This window comes from Lynx rufus, unplaced genomic scaffold (genome assembly GCF_022079265.1).
Source record: "Lynx rufus isolate CCGP_SWC_20201006 ecotype Redwood Valley unplaced genomic scaffold, mLynRuf1.p SCAF_28, whole genome shotgun sequence".
Taxonomy (NCBI): domain Eukaryota; kingdom Metazoa; phylum Chordata; class Mammalia; order Carnivora; family Felidae; genus Lynx; species Lynx rufus.
Window position 1 is genome coordinate 6,277,370 of NW_025814843.1, and position 22,812 is coordinate 6,300,181.

Genomic DNA, 22,812 nt, shown 5'->3' on the forward strand with positions numbered 1-22,812 from the left:
CCACGAGTGGATTAGGCAGACAGCTTGCACAGCCCCGGGGACAGCAGGAACGGCCTGCGGGAGAGAGAACTTGCCATTTGACCCGCTTTCCTTGAAAGCTATTGCTGGGGCGGTGGGGGCGGGGGGGTGGGTCCTTGAGAAGAGGGCCTCTCGATTTGCACCTCCTGGTGGCCACCCACTGGCTGCGAGAGGTCACCAGACCCGACGCCGGGGGATCCAGGTTCGAGTCCTGCGCTGTTGTCTTTCTACGGGCGTGAATTTGAGCTGGCGATCAACCCTTCCTGGACCGGGCTGTCCCATCTCTACAAGGAAGGTATCATCACACCCCACGTAAAGGCACTTGCAACAGTCCGACCGAGACTCCTTTAGCAGCGACAAATCGCTAGGTGATTTTAATAAGGACATTCGTAAGGCCATTAATAAGGCCAGCGTACCTGTCCAGAGCCAACTTGGAGAAACACTGATAACCAAGGGGAAGTGGAGCTTGGAGCAGGGAGGGCAAGGAAAAGGCATTCTCCCCCAGTGAAGAGGAGAAGTTTCATTCCACATTGCTGGAGTCCTCGAATGTCTATTTTAGTTCTTTTGAGATCCTGAGCGGTGCCGGTATGTATCACTTACGGTATGTATCACCTTTCTGATTAGAAAAGAAAGGCATGTTCATCATAGAAAATTTGGAAACTATACAGAGGCTCCAGGATGGAGAGCAAAGTTCATGGTAATTCACGTCTTTAACACTTGTGATAGAACACCTGCCAACACTTGGCCTTCTTTCTTCCAATTCACATACATGCATATATACGTGAAATACATATAATATACACACACAGTATATATACACATATGCATATATACGTGAAATATATATAATATATACCCACAGTATGTGCATATACATATATATATGTATATATACAATATCTACCCTACGATTTCTCAAGAACTGGGATTGTTTGACATATGGAACACTGAAACCTCTTTCCTGATTTATAAATAGCTTTCTGGGGCACCTGGGTGGCTCAGTTGGTTTGAGCGTCTGACTTCAGCTCAGGTCACGATCTCGCGGTCCGTGAGTTCGAGCCCCGCATCGGGCTCTGTATTGACAGCTCAGAGCCTGGAGCCTGCTTCGGATTCTGTGTCTCCCTCTCTCTGTCCTCCCCCTGCTCGTGCTCTGTCTCTCTTTCAAAAAATAAATAAATATTAAAATAAATTTTTTAAAATAAAGTTTTCCATCTCATGGAGGTATTCTTTGAAAGCACCATATTTAATGTGCATGTTCTATCCCATTTTCAGTGATTTCAAACATTCTCCTTTGGTTGAACATTTCAGGTTTTTCCTTTAATTTTTGTGCAGCAGATATAACACCACAAAGAATAAATCTTTGACCTTTCACAGGATACATATAATATGTACATACATATACAATAGTCTAATACTATACATTATACACTCGCACTGTTATATATAGAATAGTGACACATATTAAGAGTGATACAGGGGCACCTAGGTGGCTTAGTTCTTAAGCATCTGACTTTGGCTCAGGTCACAATCTCCTGGTCTGTGAGTTCGAGCCCCGCATCGGGCTCTGTGCTGACAGCTCAGGGCCTGGAGCCTGCTTCGGATCCTGTGTCTCCTTCTCTCTCTGCCCCTCCCCTGTTCATGCTCTGAGACTCTCTCAGTAATAAACGTTAAAAAAAAAAAAGGGATGATACATATGTGAGTATATATAGGAGTATATGTGAGTATACACATGTTATATATGTATGTATATATATGCCTTACATCTTCCATTAATGTACTGATTCTGGTTATTTTCAACTTTGGAAAAATAGCAAATGTCCATATATTAAAAAAATTTTTTTTAATGTTAGAAAATAATCACAGCCCTGCTGTTAGACACAAGGTTTTGAAACAACCAGACATAACATTTAGAATATTTTCTGTGTCTGCGACATTCCATGGTGTCAGCTTCTAATCTATGTGTTAAGACCGGAAACTTCTGCAGAGGCTGGCACTCCATGGAGCCCGAGGTTCCTTTGCAACCCCTCGGCTTCATCCTGTTCTCGTCTCCAGCCAAAACTGGGTTCGTCTTGCCGGATTTCCTCCTCTCCTAACCGAAAGCTCTTCGGATCTGAAGCCAGCGCGGGTGGCGTTGAAGAGAGCTTCGAGCAGGGGGATCGCTCTGTCGAGAGAGCCACTGGGTTCAACGCAGGCGCCTGCCGATCTTAGCACGGTTTCTGCTTCCCCTGCCGGCACATTTCTCAGTGGGGTCATGTGGTGAACTTGGTTCTGGGCACCCAGAAGCTAACGTTCTGGTTTTAAATCTACTGGGGACCTTAGACAAATTTCTTCTTTCCCTTTTAAGTTTATTTATTTATTTAGAGAGAGACAGAGACAGTACAGGGAGGGGGCAGAAAGAGAGAGGAAAAGAGAGAGAATCCCAAGTAGGCTCTGCACTGTCACAGCAGAGCCGATGTGGGGCTCGAACCCACATACGGCGAGATCATGACCTGAGCCGAAACCAAGAGCTGGACGCTTAACCACCTGAGGTGCCCCTAGACTAATGTCTTAATGTCTCCTCATCTGTACGAGCACCTTTGTGATCTCACAGAATTGGTATGAAAATAAAAGCATAGGACTAATGGGATTTATTTTTGGTGGAGAGAGTTTAATGCACCATAAAATATTATATGTATATATAACATGCACTATATATATCCAGTATAATAAAGCAGACTGTTCTCTTAGCTACTTGATCCCCCAGTGTTCTTCCCTCTACAGAGAGCTCTTCCCCTTGCTTTTATTTTTAGACAGAACAATATTTTCAATTTTAAGAGTAAAGGATTTCGGTTCTCAGTAGTATCTGAAAAACAGTCATGAGCCTTCGCTAATCCTGAGAACCAGTGGTAACCTTGCAGGGTCCCAGACGAGGCTGGGGCTCTCTTCAGAAACACCTAAAGACCCAAGCTGGACAACAATCACCCCTCTCTGGAGACTGAAACAAACAAGAAAGCCTTCCCTAAGAATTTTCTGGAAAGGGAGAGAATACGTGATAATAGGTATACAGAGCACTTTATAGAATACCGTGTAAATTCTATAATAATACTTATCTTCATTACTTTTTTAAAGTTTATCTATTTATTTTGAGAGAGAGAGGGAGGGAGAGAGCACACAGGAGGGGCAGAGAGAGAGGGAGAGAGAGACTCCCAAGCAGGCTCTGTACTGACAGCACAGAGCCCAATGTGGGGCTCAGTCTCATGGACTGTGAGATCATGACCTGAGCCGAAATCAAGAGTCAGAGGCTTAACCGACCGAGCCACCCAGGCGCCCCTATTGGTGGGAATTTATTATGAACTTGAACACCCCCCTCCCCCCGCCCCCATCAGGTTCTCAGCCACCTCTGCATCTAGGTGTGCCTCAGAGAGGGTCTCTCTGACCTCCACTATGCCAGGACTTAAACAAAAAACACTCACTTAGCGGATTATTACCAGAGTCATTCCCGAGTATTATAGACGGCACAAGACACACCGAATAATCAAAATAAAGAATATGGGAATATAAAAATAAAAATTCAACATTACTCATAGCCTCACCACCCAGAAATAATTACCTTGGCGATGGATTTTTCTAGGCTTTTGTTCTCTATGCATACGCCTTAAACGCTTTTCAGCGTGTCTTGCTGTGTTTGGATTCCTAACTCATGGAGCTTAAAATATTTCGACTTTTAAATATATATTTTTTAAAGTGACTGTGGGTCAAGATGAGTCTAGTATCTTAAACTTCTTGACATTTCGAGTGTTGGGGTCGGGCACTAAATTTAAAATTGTCTTCTAATATTCTAGATCGTGTCAGAGGCTTAAAATATATAGCCAATTTAACTTTGGTACTCAAACCCTACAAATCCTGATTTGAATTTTTGTCTATTCAGTTAGGCTTACAGAAATGTGTTCTCTTCCACTACTAGGATAATGTGGTCAATTTCTCTTTATACTTTGGCTTATTTAAAAATTTTATAGAAACCGATACATTCTTATTTTAAAGGGTTCAAATGGCGTGTGTGTGTATACACAAAAGATAAGGTCTTACTCTCCTCCTACCCCTGGATATCACTGTGAACAGTGTCACTTCTATTCCTGGAGATTCTCTTCTGTGTGTTTACATCTAAATATTTTTAAAAATAAAAATGCAGAGGCGCCTGGGTGGCTCAGTCGGTTAAGTGTCCAACTTTGGTTCAGGTCACGACCTCACAGTTTGTGGGTTCGAGCCCTGTGTTGGGCTCTGTGTTGACAGCATAGGGCCTGCTTGGATTTTCTGTCTCCCCCTCTCTCTGCGCCTCCCTGCTCATGCTCTCTCTTTCAAAAATAAACATTAAAAAAATAAAATAAAAATGCAAATATATTGCCTGATTGTTTCATAATCTGTTTTTAAAAACTGAGAGATCTTTTCATGTCAGTTCATACAGAATTTTATCATTTATTTTTTTCTTTGCATTGTATTTTATTGTATTTCATTGTATGAGCGTACCATAATTAAATTAACCATGTCACTAACTGATGGATGTTTACACTGTTTCCATCCTTTTTGGCATTATAAACTATAATGTGATGTGATGAGAATCCCTGTACATGCAAGCATCTCTTTAGATTACATGCCTTAATCTTGGTTGATGGTAAGCTCATTTAAAACGTAACAGAAAATGTCAAATTGTTGTTTTTCTTTAATTTTTTTTTTAATTTTACTTCTGAGAGAGAGAGAGAGACAGAGCATGAGCAGGAGAGGGGCAGAGAGAGAGGGAGACACAGAATCCGAAGCAGGCTCCAGGCTCCGAGCTGTCAGCACAGAGCCCGACGCGGGGCTCGAACTCATGGACCGCAAGATCACAACCTGAGTCGAAGTCGGATGCTCAACCGACTGAGCCACCCAGGCGCCCCAGAAAATGTCAAATTGTATCCCAGAAGGCTCTCGGATATGCTAAGCCTTCGGATGTCTATTTCTCCATACTTGCTAAATACTTGATGCTACCAATATTTTAAATTTTTACAAATCTGATGTTTTTTAAAAAATGCTGTCTTTCAATCTGAATATTCTTGAATGTGGTTTCAGTATATTCCATGTGCTTTTTGACTGTTTTTTGCCTTTGAATTATCTTTCTCTTTAGGTTGTGGGCTATTAATCCTATTGTTTATACAAGTCCCTTTAATAAGTTTGTCTGAATACACATTTCAAGTGTTTTCTTTCAATCTACTGTTTCGATTTTTAAATTTCTTTTGCTGTTTTCTTCCCCCCATGTAGCTTCTGAAACTTTTTAAGTGGCCAAATACGTCAATTTTTATTTCTTCTCAGGCTTCGGCAACATGCTGGGGAGGGCGTATCTTATTCCAAGATTATAAAATTATTGTTTTCTTCTAACATTTTATAGATTTCCTTAGCTCTTTGATCCATATGGAATTGTTTAAAAGATTCATTACAAAATAGCTGAAATCATTTACTTCCGAAAGGACAATTTTCCCAACAAACCTTTATTGTATTGCTGATTTGAGAGCAGCCATTATCACAGATTAATAGAGTTTAAATTCATAGACACATAAATGTCTACGTGTATGTGTACAACAGACACAATTCTGATCCACTGATAATGTGTTTTACTTCTAATTACTACATAGGTATTTTTTTTCCAGCTTTATTGAGGTACAATTGACATAATTCTAAGGTAAGAGTGCACAACATGATGGTCTGATATGCATACAGGCTTTTGAAGGATACCCACCACTGAGTTAATTAACATGGCTCTGACCTCACATATTTACCTTAGTTTGTTTGTTTCTTTGGTGAGGAGACTTAAGTTCCAGGCTCTTGGCAAACCAATTATACATACAGTGTTACCAACTACAGTCACCATGTTATATACATTAGATCCACAGACCTTATTCGCCTTATAACGAAAGTCTGTATCCTTTTACCAACCTCTCTTTATTTCTCCCACCCTCCGGCACCTGCCGAACACCATTCTACTCTCTGGTACTAGAGATTTCTTTTATTGTTTTGGGCAACTCTATTCTTGTTGTTGGTTTTCAAAAATTCCTTGCATTTTTGTTCTCAAATGGAGATTGAAATAGTCAGCTTTCATTAAAAGTCCTAAAATTCTTGGGGCACCTGGGTGGCTCAGTTGGTTAAGCGTCCAATTCTTGGTTTCGGTTCAGGTCATGATCTCATGGTTTTGTGAGATCGAGCCCCACATTGGGCTCTGCACTGACAGTGTGGAGCCTGCTTGGGATTCTCTCCACCCCCCTCCCCTCTCTCTCTCTGCCCCTCCCCTACTCTCACTGTCTGTATCTCTCTCAAAAATAAATAAACTTAAAAAAAAAAGTCCTAAAATTCTGGGAGGATGGCATGTATAATGTATGCATTAACTCATACTAGAAACAAGTCTCTTGATAAATCACTGTTTAGGAAATCAAGGACAATAATGGTAACTGGGTATATGCCTGGAGTTGTAGTCCAGAAAGAAGCATATTAAATCTACTTGGCCAAGTAGGTGTGTATGTTGGAGCGGGGGAGGGGTGGGGGAATGGGGGGTGGGAGGAGGGAGTTCTAGGTTCTAATAGCAATGGTCATTTTGGCACAGTGGAACCAAGGGGATCAGATGTGGCCTCCACCACTTACTGGTTACATTACTCTGACCAAGTTGCTTAATATCTTTGAGACTTGGCTTCTTCATCTATAAAATGAGATGGATAATCATACGTGTCCCATAGCATTCTGTAAGGATTAAATGAGATCATACAAGTGCCACAGATAACAGGTTCTCATTAACTCCTAGTCCTCTTTGCTTGTCCTTTGATGAGATATCAGTCATATTTGGTAACAGGTGGTCCCCCAAAGAGCCAGTCACACAGAAGTTTCCAAAGGTATCTGGTAACTATGACTCCTTTTCCTTTTTATTCTTGACCGAGAAGGTGTGAAAAGCTTATAGAACACCAGTCGCCACTAAGTACCCAAGACAACTCTGAGCTAGTTCTGTTACAGGGGCAAGCATTCATTTCCAAATGGAAATCAGACTAGGGTTAAGCTTCGTACACAGTAAGTGCTCCAGAAATATCAGCTACCGCAGTGGATCATAAAAGATTCATAACCATTATCCCTACACTTGGATAGTTACTCTAAACAATGAGTATCCTATAAAATAATCCTGGGGAATAAAAAGGCTATGCGCATTAAGATTTTCATAGTAGAGTTATTTATAACATAAAAACTATAACTGGCTTCATTTTCCAACACAAGTGGAAAAGGCTTAGCAAATTACTCTATACTCACTTGATGGACTTCAATACAGTCTCCAAACCAAGAATGTGATGCTACGTAGCAGCTTGGAAAATGACTTATGACATCATGCTGACTGATAAAATGGCTGAATATAAACTTATGTATACACTTTGACTGTAACTTTATACAAATATTCACCCATGGCAGCAAGGACAGGAAGGAAGCACAAAACGATAAAAACTTTTAAAGTCCTGAGGAGATCATTGTTCAAGTAATGTTGAATAGCATCTTCTAGATCTGACCTGTTTTGGAGCTTTATTGCCCCGTCTGGAGCTTGAGTACCAACAAAGCTCTCCCGTGGAACTCTACGTCTCTCAGAGAAACCAGCCGAACCAGTCTTGAGGAGGACCAAGTTGAATGACTTCTGGAAGGAAGAGTGTTTGGGGAAACAGGAAGGACAGAAAGCTATAGGGCACTTTCCAGTCCCTTCACCTTATCTGTGAAAGGAACATACTCCCTGGGGCTACCTGTCTACATTTCATAAGAACTGATGCCTCTGCACCACTTAAGAGATGGAGAAGAGAGATGCAGGTTGAGGGCAGAAAAGTCACTCAGATGGCAGATGGAACTGGGTGCCTGACAAGACAGACTACCTATCTGACTGCTTGTAGAGCCACTCTTTTTTTTTTTTTTTTTAATTTTTTTTTTCAACGTTTATTTATTTTTTTTTGGGACAGAGAGAGACAGAGCATGAACGGGGGAGGGGCAGAGAGAGAGGGAGACACAGAATCGGAAACAGGCTCCAGGCTCTGAGCCATCAGCCCAGAGCCCGACGCGGGGCTCGAACTCACGGACCGCGAGATCGTGACCTGGCTGAAGTCGGACGCTTAACCGACTGCGCCACCCAGGCGCCCCAGTAGAGCCACTCTTTATTGCTATACAGACTGAGCTGTGGCTAAGCTCCTAGACGTGAGGGAAGCCATTAAATACACTTTACAATGTTACAGTAGCTAAAGTCAGTCCTTGTACCGCCAAAATTCTGCTTCTTGGGCTAATCTAAGGTGGCTGAATACAGCAAACGTCAATTGACGTGATTAAAATAAGAGAAGCATGTGCTCCCATAGGCCCTACGGGGAAATGGAAGACTTCATCTTCCTTCCACCAACAGGAGAAAAATAATTCTTCTTTCAATGGCTCTAGAGGGCACTTTGCTGTGCCAGGCAAATATAACCACAAGCAAACAAGCTATATATATACATATATATACATAATAGATATACATATATATTATATATATAACATATATACAATATATATAACTATGCATATAATATATAATATATAACATATATACAATATACAAATATATTAACATTTATATCAATATAATTATTTATATATTTTATAGTTATATATTAATAATATAAATATATGAATATTTCATATATTCATATACAAATATATTTACACATTTATATATATTTATATATACTTATTATATGCACATACATATACATATATGTATATACACACACACACACACACAGACACACACACAAATATGTCAGGAATCAGCCTTATTTACTTTAAATATCCGGGAATAGGGGTGCCTGGGTGGCGCAGTCGGTTAAGCGTCCGACTTCAGCCAGGTCACGATCTCGCGTTCCGTGAGTTCGAGCCCCGCGTCAGGCTCTGGGCTGACGGCTCGGAGCCTGGAGCCTGTTTCCGATTCTGTGTCTCCCTCTCTCTCTGCCCCTCCCCGTTCATGCTCTGTCTCTCTCTGTCCCCAAAATAAATAAAACGTTGAAAAAAAAATATCCGGGAATAAATGATACATTTTAACAGCATTTAGAGACCCTCATATTGTATCTAGGAATAAGATCTAAAACTGGTTAAGCAAAGTTCAATTTACTAGTTATTCTGGATTATAGCAGAATAGAGTTTAGTGCAAATCACTCATTAAAAACAATCGCTACCTGCTTATAAAGTTGAAAGCCAAAGTCCTAAAATAGTAAGGCTGTAAAACTATTATTTGGCTAATAGTTATTGTTTTTGTTTTTAAAGATCCTATTTATGTCCATCAAATGCTTTTCAACCCTGGGGTTAAGCACTTTGGCGTCTTCTGGTACACTCCAATGTAATTCGACTAGATTAGAATCCATGTGATCTGGGTCAGTCCAACTTGACACAATCTTACTGGCTGTGCCTGTCACATGCTACAGCAGGTGAAAGATGAGGGTTATTCTTTCTGGTCTTGAAAAACTTAATTTTTTTAAAGGACCCCAGGTGCACTAAATTGGACTAGTTACAACCCTTGATTCATGTTACATTGTCACAGTCATCATTCATCCCTGAATGAACAAGTTTAATTAATTTGCTTAATAATAACATCCCCCCCCACACACACACCTAAGAACACCACCAGCAACTTTTTCCTTACTTTAGGCTACACCGTATCTCCTCACCTGGCCCACTCCAGAGATAACTACTTTTTCTGAATTTCGTATTTTACAGGCTCTTATCCCCTTGCTGTTCCAGCCTTTCTAAAGTTTATTTATTTTGAGAGAGAGAGATAGAGGCAGGGACGGGCGGGGAGAGAGGGACAGAGAGAGACTCCAAGCAGGTTCCTCACTGCCAGCGCAGAGCCTGATGCGGGGCTCAAACCCACAAACGGGGAGACCACGACCTGAGCTGAAATCAAGGGTCTGCCTCTCAACCGACTGAGCCACCGAGGCACCCCCGCCTTGTTGTTCTAGTTTTAAAACACACGCACATATGCCTACAAATATATCAAAACATAGATAGCCTACTTGTATTGCTTTCGAATAGTGTTTGGGGGGAAGAATAAAATGTCTTTGTAACAAATATTTCGTGGAGCCCTCAATGCGGTTCACTGTTCTAACACCACCACCAAATAAAGCAGTGAAAACAAGCTAACAAAAATGCTGGCCTCCGCGGACAAATAACAACTTCCATTCAGGAATTAAAATTCACCCTTATTTTTTTTAATGTTTTTTTGAGAGAGAGAGAGAGAGTGAGTGAGTGGGGGGAGGACAGAGAGAGGGGGAGACAGAGAATCCCAGTCAGGCTTCTCAGCTATCAGTGCAGAGCCCGACGTGGGGCTCGAACCCACGGACCGTGAGATCCTGACCTGAGCCGTAACCAAGGCATCCCTAAAATGCACCCATTTTTAAAGGGTCAGCTCACTGTGTTCTCATATAGACTTGTTGCTGCTCTAATATTCGATGTAAAGACAGGGGATGTTTCTTTCCTGCTCCCCCAACTGTATACCCAGCTCCTAGCTTCCTGTAACTTGCTTCCTTCCATTGCAAGGGAAACAGAGAAGAAACAGGTGTGGAATGAATGAATGAACAAATACAGAACTCACACACAGCATTTTCCAGGTTGCCTGTGAGCTCCTGGAGGACAGGGTTATAATCCTACTGAGGATATCCCTGGGGTCAGGGACACTGATGACTGATACCAGTAAAAAAAAAAACCAGACATGTGAGGACTGGTAAGGATGTGAGCAAGCAGCCAGAAGGAAAACCATCGGAGTGCACACCTGGGTGGGTGGGAAGGGCCTGCCAGTAACCTACATAGATTCACTCCATTAAATAAATCACTGTTGAAAACTGTGAGCTTCTCTGTGCAGAGCGGAATTTTCCACAATGTGTTTATCCAGCAAAAACTGCCCCATGGGATACTGTGTGGATAAAGGTGAAATACATTTGAGAGTCACTGCCTTTCAAAAGTTCACAATATACAGGCCCGCCTACGTGGCTCAGTCGGTGAAGCATCCGACCCTCGATTTCGACTCGGGTCATGATCTCACAGTTCAGGAGATCGAGCCCCATGTTGGGTTTTGCACAGACCATGTGGGATCTCCTTGGGTTCTCCCCCTTCCTCTCTCTCTCTCTCAAAATTCATGAATAAACTTAAAAAAATGAGTTCATAATATACATTAGAACTAGTAAAGTCTTCGAGAAATCCTGCAGTTAAAGATCCAATCTAATTTTCAGGATATTCTGCTTCGCTTGCTAAAAATGTCCTGCTACACAAATGTTTAACGTCCTGTGGAACTAGTCTTCTGTGGACCACCCTGGGGAAAACACTGGGATTGTGGCTACATAATCCATATTAAGGGGAAAGTTCTGTAGAAGAAAATCTGCAGGACAGAGGGACTGCAAAGTTGAGGAAAGTGAGGTCATAGGCAAAATAACGTGTCCCCTGCAAAGATGTCCACGTCTTAGTCCCAGGGACCTGTGAATATGTTGCTTTACATGGTCCTATGGGCCATAGGGTGTCCCATACCCCTCTCCAAATTCATATATTGAAGCCCTAATCCCCAATGTGATGGTATTTCCTTTGGGAAATACTTAGGGAAATACTGTCAGTATTTCCTTTGGGAAATACTTAGGTTTAGATGAGGTCATGAGGGTAGGGCCCTCCATGATGGGCTTAGTGCCCTTGTGGCAAGAGAACCAGAGAGTTCATCCACCCACCCCCATTTCTGTTCTCTTTCCTTTTTCTTTTCCATGTGAAGACATAATGAGAAGGCAAGCCAAGAGGAGACCTCTCACCAGACACGGACCATGATGGCACCCTCAGACCTCCAGCCTCCAGAGCTGTGAAAAAATGAATTTCTGTTGTGTAAGCCTCCAGTCTATGACACTGCTGTGATACCGGCTGTGCTAATAAGACACGGGGCACTGGGGATATTAAGGCTGTAGATGCAATTTAGGTTGCTAATCAGATGACCATAAAATAGGGAGATTATCCTGAATGCGCCCAATGGAATGGCATGTGGGAGGCAGAAACAGAAGGAAGTCAGAGAGAGAGTTGAAGGTGCTAGACTATTGCTTCTAAAGACGGCTTCTAGAAGGGGCCATGACCTACGTGGTGCAGGTGCTTCTAGAATCTAGAAAGGCCAAGGAAACAGATTCTCCTTTAGAGAGAACCCTATTAATAACACTTGGATGTTAGCCCAGTGAGACCCTTCTCTGACTTCTGACTTCCATAACTATAAGATAACAAATCTGCATTGTTTTAAGGCACTAATGTTGTGGGAATTTGCTTCAACAGCCATAGGAGGCAAACACTGCTGCTGAGAAAGGAATCAGTGGCTGTCAGCAAAGACACAGGAAGTTCAGATAGAAACAGATTGCATGGACACTGGCGTGAGCATGAGAATTAGCCCTTATCTTCCTCCTCGTCTCATTATATCTGGTAGAAATTCCTGGAAGATCTTGACAGAGCAAGTTTTCCCAAATTTTAAAAATGATCCATTGGTCATTTCAATGGCACGATGGGTGTGTGGGGGAGGTGGGGGCGCCTGGGTAGCTCAGTCGGTTAAGCGTCCAAATTCGGCTCAGGTCATGATCTCGCAGTTCACAAGTTTGAGCCCCCCCCCCCCCCATCGGGCTCTGTGCTGACAGGTTGGAGCCCGGAGCCTGCTTCGGATTCTGTGTCTCCCCCTCTCTCTGCCCCTCCCCCGCTCACGCTCTCTCTCAAAATATAATAAACACAATAATTTTGTAAAAAATTTAAAAAATTAGCAAGATGCAATTAAGGAATCATTAAGATATTTGTGCTCGTGTAAAAGCACACAAAAACATGGTCTTCAGTGAGATACTGAAAAGGAAGACAGAGCACACAAAGCGATCAAAATGATGGTCTTAGAAGACCATGTTCGTCATGAAGACGACAGGTGTGAATTATTTATTTATCTGCTCAAGAAACAGCTGTCGAACATCTCTCGTCTGTCTGTGTTCTCATGTAGAAACATCCGCTCAAAAACGTCATGGTAATGCTTTTATGAAGCTTATGGGCTTCCAATGTTACAAAAACACTCAGGGCTTGGGAAAAAAATATATATATATATATCTCAAATCTTAGGGCTGAAAGCTAATGTAGATGCAATCAGTCAAAAATCCTCTTTTGTGGATGACGAAAATGAAGTTTAAAAAGGTCAATTATATATATACACATATATGTATACATATATATACATACATATATGTATACATATATGTATACATATATTCATACATATATGTATACATATATATTTATATGTGTATATATACAAATTTATACACATATATAAATTATATATACCATAATATGCAATTAGGCACTTCCCTAGGTTAAATTATTTCTTCTAGGCTACAAAACTAATTAATGATGAAGGCGGGACCAGAGCCTGATGAGCGTCTCTTGAGCTCATGGCGACAATTTCTTCAGTGGTTTCCAATATGGTAAACACCTTCTGGGCCAACATCTTCATTCAATTTCCTCGATTCATAGGAGAGAGATTCTAGGGATGGGAAGGATCTAGCCAAAAGTGTGAATCCGTTGTCCTTTAAGGTGATCTAAAGGATGAGCGTGGTGTCCTGGTGAGGGGTGCACTGCGTTTTCCAGAAGGACAGCAGCCCAGGATGACAAGACTTGGACAGCAGACCCGGGATGCCTGTGCCTGGACGCCGCTCAGGTTGAAGGCAGGGTTGCCAGATGAAATACAGAATGCCTGGCTCGATCTGCATTTCAGGTAACAGTATGCCCCTTGTTTTGCAATCTGCTAGAAAGCTAAGCGTTGTTTATCTGAAATTCAAATTTAACTGGGCATCCCATATTCTTATTTATTAAATCTGCCCTAAATTTGTAGGGGAAGGAGGCAAGATCATGGTGGATACTGGAGTCTGCCTTGGCATGGACTGTTTTGAGTTGGAAGAGGAGAAAAAAAAAAGCAAAAGAAATGTAGTTCTTTTTGAAGGGGGATCCATAAATGGACCACTCTTTTTTTAGTTTTTTAACATTTATTCATTTTAGAGAGAGAGAAAGAGCGTGAGCAAGGGAGGGGCAGAGAGAGTGAGAGGGAGAGACACAGAATCCGAAGCAGGCTCCAGGCTCTGAGCTGTCAGCACAGAGCCCGTCGCGGGGCTTGAACTCACCAACTGCGAGATCACGACCTGAGCCGAGAAGTCGGCCACTTAACCGACGGAGCCACCCAGGCACGCAGACCTCTCTCCTTTTGATCCTTTGTGCGTGGTGTGTGTATGTGTGCACGTGAGCATACACACATACGCAGGAGTCCTCGGCTTTTGTTGACACAAAAACTCCGGTGTGAAAGAAAACCATTGACAGTGATCCTGATTACAGATGTTGACCAAACAACACTGAGAATGTTTTAGAGGGTAAAAACATGACCGGTCTGAAAGTACTACTACCTACTGTGGTTATAGAAACGGTCTACCATTTATGTCCAACAGCTACACAGCCCAATCACAATTTTGCTTGTTCCCAGTCTTTGTGTGTTTTACATAGAACCTTAAAATGTGAGGAGAGGGTCTGTGCGATCACCTCGTCCAACTTGGACATTAACGGATTAAGTTACGGAGACTCAAGGCAAGTCACGGACCCAGGATGGCGCTCTATAATAAAAGGACAGTATTTGTTGAGGGCTTAACCAAATACCAGGCATTTAAAAAATGATCTGCTTCTATTATCACATTGAATCCTGACTCCAACCCTGTCATCATCCTTATCGTTCAGATGAAGCAAATTGAGGCGGAGAGAATTATGCAATGTACCTAAGGTCAAGGTTATACCGCTGGAAAGTAGAAACGGCCTGCTAAAAACCCAGCTAGTTTGGCTTCAGACCAATCTCTGGTGGAGTCAGTGAGTGTGCAGTTCACACACTCAACCACGAGACCCCTTGTCCTCTCAAATACGATGAGTTTGTATCATTAAATACGTTAATACATGTAAAAACGTCCTAGTTTCCTGCTGTGGTAAGGGTGATTTTGTACTTAATGACGAGGTCACTCCAACGAAGTTGGCTGCACACACGTCCGTTTCAGAGTCAAAAACAGTGATCTGTTTACTTATAAACAGCCCCACGACCCTTGCTGTGATCAGAGAACAGCGTTTTGCTGTGATCAGAGAACAATCTAGCTGCATTTCTTCCTTGAAATAGTTTTCATTCAATACGTATCACCGCCGTCTACCCTCCAAGCAAACCTGAGGAGCTCATGAAACAAGAAAAAAAAAAAAAGCACACCGAGAAAACGCACAGGAGAGAAATCAAAACAGAGAAGAGGCCACCCTGTCCATCGCCGGCTACAAAATAAACCCAGTTCTCTTGGGAAGCGCACCCTGCCTACCAGACATCTGAGGGGGGGAGCTACGACCGTCATTATATCCAGCAAGAATAATCATGGTCTGTAACACTTCATTCACTTAGTTTCACGCGCTGCTCGTTTTTCTTCTCCGTCTTTCAGGGGCTTATCAACCCCTTGCACCTTCGAGGACCAAACCCGCTTTGTCCATTTCCAGACCCCAGGTTTGCTATGCCCCATATCTGCATTGGTATCATGTTCTCCTCAAGCTACCCTTCCGGTGACACAAAAGCCAAAGCTTTAAAACAAAAGAAAAGGAAACAAAGGAAGGAAAAAGAGAAAGGGAGGTGGGGACTGGAGTCCTCAGAAGCTCCAGGATCTACCTGGGAAACGCCAGGATTCCACTGAGCCACTAAAACAGGAATTAGGCTCCTGGCTCACATGGTCTTCCCTCTCGTCTGCATTTTCACCCATAGGAAGGGTTCCTTGACGAGTTCCCTAAGTCCCTTTTGCAATTCTACCATCACGTACTTCAACTCCTTTTAGAGACAAACCAGCCCCTCCCCTGCCCACCCCCCACCGCAACGCGAAATTGGGAAGGGCGCACGCATCTGAAATCATGAGCTTAACAGCTTCTTGCAAAAACAAAGCTGCATACTCTCGTTTTCAGAAAGGTGGCGGTGTTGCCTTGCGGTTTTGACCGAATCACCGAGCAGCGGCCAGGTCCAGCAGATTAGCAGACCAACCAGCGCACCTCGCCAGGGAAAGGAGGCGAGGGCCTTAATCCACCGAGGGACCCGGCGCCTGCCAGAGCCCGGAGCATCAGGGTACTGAGGCTTGTGGCCACACAAGCTCTCGAGTGGTCCTGTCCCTTCGGCAGTTACACAGCCACTTACAAAAACCTCCTGTGGGGCCCCCAGGCCTCTAAGGGCCGGGAGGGTCTAAGGGAGTCACAGATGACCCTTCACTTTCCCCCACCCCCTGCTTCTCATCTTCGAAACATGAATCCCAGGTGAAGCACCGAGTGGCCCCATTTGGAAAAGCTGCGGAAAACGTAGCCAACTACAGCAACATGCTAACACCTGTTACCCGGAGTGTTGGCTTAGGAGTTCTCATTAAGGAATCCACCTTCTAAGCGGGAACTCTGCCGTGCTGTGGGGTGGTTTATTACCACTTTTATAAAACCGAGATTCCACATCGTGCTGCGCGGACACCCACACGTCGATACCTTCCATGGGAACCCAAACCAACCCTTCAAGGCCAGCGGCTAGACTTCCCGGCTGTCCCTTCCACTCACCGTCCCTCGGCGTCCTTTGAAAAGTTTCTCTGTGCGCCGCTAACACGGAAATTTGGAGGGGGGGGGCGGAATTCTCCATTTATAAATATCGGATGGTTTGGGGAAAAAAAAAAGTATTTGTGGCACTGGACCTTTTTTTTCCCCCCTACAGTGATGTCATCTCAAATACTTGGTGTGCTCCAAATTTGCTATTTTTACTTCCCCCAAGTGACTTTTTTTGGGAAATACATTTGTTTGGATTAGCTACATTTTCAGTGACCCGGTGTCTATTAATACACAGAATCAGGTTCATCTCCTCAGCAATTACAACTGATATTATGCGGCGCTCACGCTTGGGAGCCCTTATTTGTTCATCTCCAAAGTTGTTCCTTTCAGACGGACCCCTCCGAAGGTTCTGCTCACGGATACAGAAAAGATAAACACAGAATTGGCCTTTTCACAAACAAAAATCACGCCCCACAACTCAAAGCATTTAAAACGGAAGACCTTAAAGTTCCCCCTCCGCTCCCCCAAACTCCCAAGTCAAATGAAAGTCTCCAGTTTCAAAAATGCGCCTGGGGTGGGTGGGACAGAGTGAGAGTAGCCACGGCGGGCTTCGAAACACTGGATGGAAAGCAGTCTGGACGTGGGAGCTGCCGGAGAGGAAAGGCAATAAGCAACGCTAAACGCCTTAGCCCTACCTGATCTGAATTTGCTCCTAATCAGCAAGGAATGCTCCGACCCGAGGAGTGTCATGTTGAGTATCCACGAGCCGCTGGTCCCTCTGCCAGACGCCCCCTGTTTTCCACCAGGAACGGGCTCCCGGAGCCCAGCGGAGCGCAGCTAACAACCCAGAATTCATCCACCTCTCCGGGAGCGCCCCCGGGCAGGAGGACAGTGGCAGCCAGCGGCCGAGAGCGGTGTCCCCGGAAGGCTGGCGGCTCCCCCCGCGCCGCGCGGGGCTAACTGCCTCTGAGCCGGCGGGACCCTCCTCCTCCACCGAGTCCGGCCGGGAGCGGCGGCATCCCAGGCGTGCCCCGCTGATGTCATAGGCCGACAGCGATCGCGGAGTATCGCCACCACGCCTTTATGAAGGGCCCAAGTTTGCCATCTGATACTTTTTTACTACTGACAGCGGCTCGGCCAATCAGGCGCGGCGAGCGGGGCCGGCGGCCGCCGGGGGAGCCGCGGGCGCGCGGGGTCCGGGCCGGCGGCGGGTGGGCGGTGCATGGGAGGGGGGCGGCGCGCTGGGGTAGGGGCACGCGGGGGTCCCGGCAGGCGGCGGGTGGACGGCGCGCAGGGGGAGGGACGCAGGGGCGCGCGGGCTCAAGACGGGCGGCGGGTGGACGGCGCGCAGGGGCAGGGGTGTGTGGGGTCGAGACGGGCGGCGGACAGGGGCAGGGGCGAAGGGGCCCGGGCAGGCGGCGGGTGGGCGGAGCGCGGGGGCAAGGGGGGTGGTGCGCAGAGGCAGGGGCGCAGGAACCGCAACAGGCGGTGGGTGGGCGGCGCGCAGGGGCAAGGGCGCAGGGGCGCACGGGGTCCGGGCTGGCGGCGGGTGGGCGGCGCGCAGGGGCAAGGGGGTGACGCGCTGAGGCAGGGGCGCAGGGGCGCGCGGGGTGGGTGCGAGTCCCCGGCGGGAAGGAGGCGCCCGCGCGCCTGGAGCCCAGCAGGCTCGGGCGCATCGCGCTCCCACGTTCTGTCTGCGCCGCAAAGACGAGCGTCCACGGAGAGAGTGGAAAGCCTTTAATTTCCCCGGGATATGCGCTTTCGGGGCCAGCCTGATCCGGTGGATGCGCACATCCAGCCCCGGGACTCAAGACCCTCCGTCTGGGGGTCGGGGGAGGAGACACAAGGGTTGGCTGAATACCCTTTGGGGCCCCAGTAGGGCGGGACTCAAGGAGGGATCGTCTCAGGAGCTGTGGTTCGGCTTTAGCTTGAAAAGGCTCAAGGCTTTTCCTATGAATGAGTCCCTCCTTAGCGGGGAAATCCATTCCGGACCCCATACGGAGTTATTGGACATCTAGAATGCGCCAGGCGTTAGATGCTCTACGTGATCTGCATTTGCTCCTAATCAGCAAAGAAGGCTCATCGAGAAGTAACACGAAAGCCCTGCTCTCAAGAAGTTTGCTTAGTAGGTGGTGGCGTGGAAAATAAAAACCGAGCTGTGTTTATATACCTAACGTCGGGTTGGATTTATTCGCAGCCTTACGTCCGTGTGGGCCCCACGCCTCCTGTATCACATACGTAATTGCTTTTGGCTCAGGAGAACTCAACCCTTAAAAGGTCAGAGGGTGACAGGTGGCTCCTGGGACACCTTCCAGTGCCTTGAACTCAGACCTCTGCGGGAATTCTCTGAGCCTTGCCATCGTTGGATCTGACCAGTCTTTTGTGTCAATTCTCAAATTCTTGAGACAGGCCGTTCGATTCCTGCGTCAGAAAGGACGCAGCGCAATCCCACTCGTGTTCCCATTGGGAATGGTGTCCCGGCCACGGAGGGCTGTTGACAGGCCGAGGAGATGCCCAAGAGGAACTTGACTGTGTCACATTTCCAGAGTGTGTCACTTTCCTAGGCCTGCAGAAATGAGTTACCTCGAGTTTAGTGACCCAAGTTTATTACCTCGCCGTGCTGGAGCGCAGAAGCTGGAGACGGGTTCTCAGGGGGCTAGAAGCCAGTATTAACAGGTATTATCAGTATCCCCCTCTGGAGGATCCAGGAGAAACTGTTTCTGAGTCCGGTTCCGGGTTCTAGAGGCCATCCGTGTTCTTCTGCTCATGGCCCCCTCCTCTCCTCTCCAGAACCAGCGGTAGTGGGGGCAAGTTCTGATTGTGTGTGTGTGTGTGTGTGTGTGTGTGTGTGTGTGTGTGTGTGTGTGTTGGGGGGGGAGGGGTGGCTCTGATCTCCACCCCTCCCCCCTCTTCTGCCTCCCTCTTCCGCATTTGAAGGACGCTTGTGATTCCCCTGGGTCCACCTGGCTAAACCTTAGTGTAAGGTCAGCTGATTGCCAGCCTTAATTCCATCTGTTACTTACGTCATTACCCTTTGCCAGGCAGTGTTAACATAGTCACACTAGGGGATGAAGGTGTGAACAGCGGTGAGGAGGGCATATTCTGCTGGACACAGAATGACCCCCTCTCCCTACCAGCAGGTTCCTGCCCTCAGTCAAGCCCCAGGCTCCTGGTCTCCAAAGGAAAGAAGTCAAGGGGGTGGGGTTTGGAAACTTAGAAGAACTCCAGCAACTTCTAGATGCCCGTGGCGGAGAGGTGCTCTTCGGGGAAGAGATTAACGACATGGGGGAATATTGCAAGATAATCCAGTAGAGAAAGAAAAAGAAAAGGAAAAAAAAAAAAGCCAAACAGATTTTTATCCGGAGGGCTGGAGGGCTGAGAAGAGGTCCATGCAGCTTGGCAGAGAATTATTTTTCAGCGAAAGTTGAGGAAAACAGCTGAAGCCAGCATTGGATGTAAGGGTCTGCATGACCTAGGGGAGTTGGACAGAATACATTGTTTTCCCTCTGCAGGCCTGACTCCTGTGTGTGTGTGTGTGTGTGTGTGTGTGTGTGTGTGTGGAGGGGAGCATGGTTTCTTTTTTGAGTGAGTTTGGGAAATGCTGGTAACCGAGGCCCTCAATTTTCCCATCACAGCACAGAGCTGCTGACGTCTGCCCTCTGAGATTTATGCCCCCTCCGGTGTGGAATATCTCTGGATATAAATATGCTTGTATCGAAGCTCATCCTTCCTCCTCTTCATGCAAGCATTTCTGAGCGTGTGGAAAAAAAAAAAAAAAGTGGAATTTGGAGAGGAGGTTCCCAAAGCAAACAGATCTCCAAGGCGGCTGTGAGAACAGACTGCCACAGCAATGATGCCCCCCCTACCCCCCGCTCTGTCCTACCATTTGACTACCTCGGGGGCACCTGTCCCGTGCCTTGCTACCCTCTGGCTTCTCTCCCGAGGCCTAGAGTGAGCCTGTGATGTCAGGCGGAGGAGAGACGTGAGCAAACTGCAAAGTCAAACCTTTGTTTGACTTCATTTGACTCGGAGCTGCCTCCATTACCCGGCGTGAGTTACTGAAGTCCTCTGAGACGTCGGCCTCTTCTGTAAGAGGAAGCTGGGGATACTTCATTCCAGAAGAGCTGGGACGTTTAAATGAAGCAGGACATTGGGGGTGCCCAGAACAATCCCCACGGCGTTTCTGGTCCCTCCCTTTACCCTCCTGATCATTCTCGACGATTCCAAGCGATCCTGAACCCCTTTGCCATGGCTTTCCTTTCCTTTGCCTGCAATTACCAATGGCTGCGTAACAAATGAGCACAGGTGTAGCGGCTTAAAACAGCACTCATGTTTTTTCTTTTTATCTCATGATTTCCGTGGGTCAGGATTCTGGATATGGCTTAGCCGGCCCTTTGCTCAGGATTTCACAGGGCTGCGGTCAAGGTGCCGGCTGGGGTTGTGTCCTCTCCGATCCCAATTCTACCAGTTCTGTTGGTAGAATTCAGCTCCTTGCAGCTCTGGGACTCATCACGGCTTGCTCTGTCAAGGCCAGCAGCAGACTCTCCCTCTTTCAGGAAAGACCCTTTTCAAGGACTCCCCTGATTAGGCCAGACCCACCCAGGATAATCTCCCTTTTGATCAACTCCAAGTCCTACCATTCAGGAACCTTAATGATATCTGCAAAACCCCTTTGCTTTTGCCATGTAACATAACGTGACCACGGCAATGTCATCTGTCACATCCACCAGCCCCTCCATGCGGAGGGAAGAAGATTATGCTAGGTATAACGCACTGAGGGTCACTTGAGCATTCTGCCTTTCCCAACTGTGGTCCTGGGCCTTTGGCCAATCGGGAGTGGTTGTGTCTATAGGCATGAGTCCACAGCACAGCTCAGGACTGTCAGCTTGAACCCTGACCCTGTAATAGGCATGAGTCCACAGCACAGCTCAGGACTGTCAGCTTGAACCCTGACCCTGTAAGGACCTCCTCATGGGGCTACTTGGAGTCAGGGGCTGGGTCACAGGGCATGCAGTGGTATGCAAAGGGACAGCTCACTTGTGTTGGCCTCAGGATGCCTGTTTCTTCCCTTCTTAGCAAATCCCCTCACCCACCCAAGGTCACCACTGTCCCCTTGGACCTCCTTGTCTTTATGTCCTCAGCGCCTTGTTCCTGGTATCACATCTTGTCTGTTTTCTCTTTTTGTCTTTCACGTGTCTGATGAGTGACTTCAGGGAGCATCTGTTCATCTTCCATTCATTCATTGCAAACATGCGTAGGGATCTGTGCAAGCCGCTTCGGCGGGTGCCCTGGTCACACACAGCATAAACACAGGTTTGCAGCCTCACACGATAGGACCCGGGATAAGAGAGAATGTGGCAGGTGGGGAGAGGGCTGTGTCTGTGGCCGACTGGACCCACAGGTCTTGTCCCAATGGGGCAGCTGTGACCCAGCTCTGCTTGACTGCGGCCAGACAGACCCTTGCTGCCATTCCCTCCAGATATCCAAACAAACTGAAAACCAGGGGTAAAATATCCCATGTATTTGGTTTCTAAAAGTGCGAATGAGTATTAGTAGGTCCAAAAAAAAAAAGCCCAAAACGAAAAAAAAAAAAAAACAAAAAAAACCCCCAAAACCAAAAAACGAAGTCTTAAAACAGTATGAGCCAATGAGGGTCAGGTTCAGGGTGGGACCCGAGCCTTACACATTGGGGGATGGAGAGCTTTTAAAAATGAGCGCAAAATTGGAAATGTGATGGTGACTTTTGACTTATTTTTTTTAATGCTTATTTACTTTCAGAGAATGAGAGAGAGAGAGAGAGTGTCTCAGAACGCCTGTGAGCCACCCTATTAATATAACCCAGGTTCTTTCACAAAGGCGAATGGGAAAGGACTTTTGCCTCATTGAAACAAAGGCGTTAAGTTCAACGTGAAGAAAGTAGTGTTGGTTGAAAGTGGGTGATGGGCATTGAGGAGGCACCTATTGGGATGAGCACTGGTTGTTGTATGGGAACCAATTTGGCAATAAGTTATATATAAAAAATAATAATAATGCTGTGATGAAAAAAAAAGAAAGAAAGAAGGAATCTGTCACAGCTCCCTCTTCCCCTGCCTGCCAGCAATGCTTCCCACCCTTTCCCTCTCGCTTTGCAAGTCTCCATCCCAGCTCCTA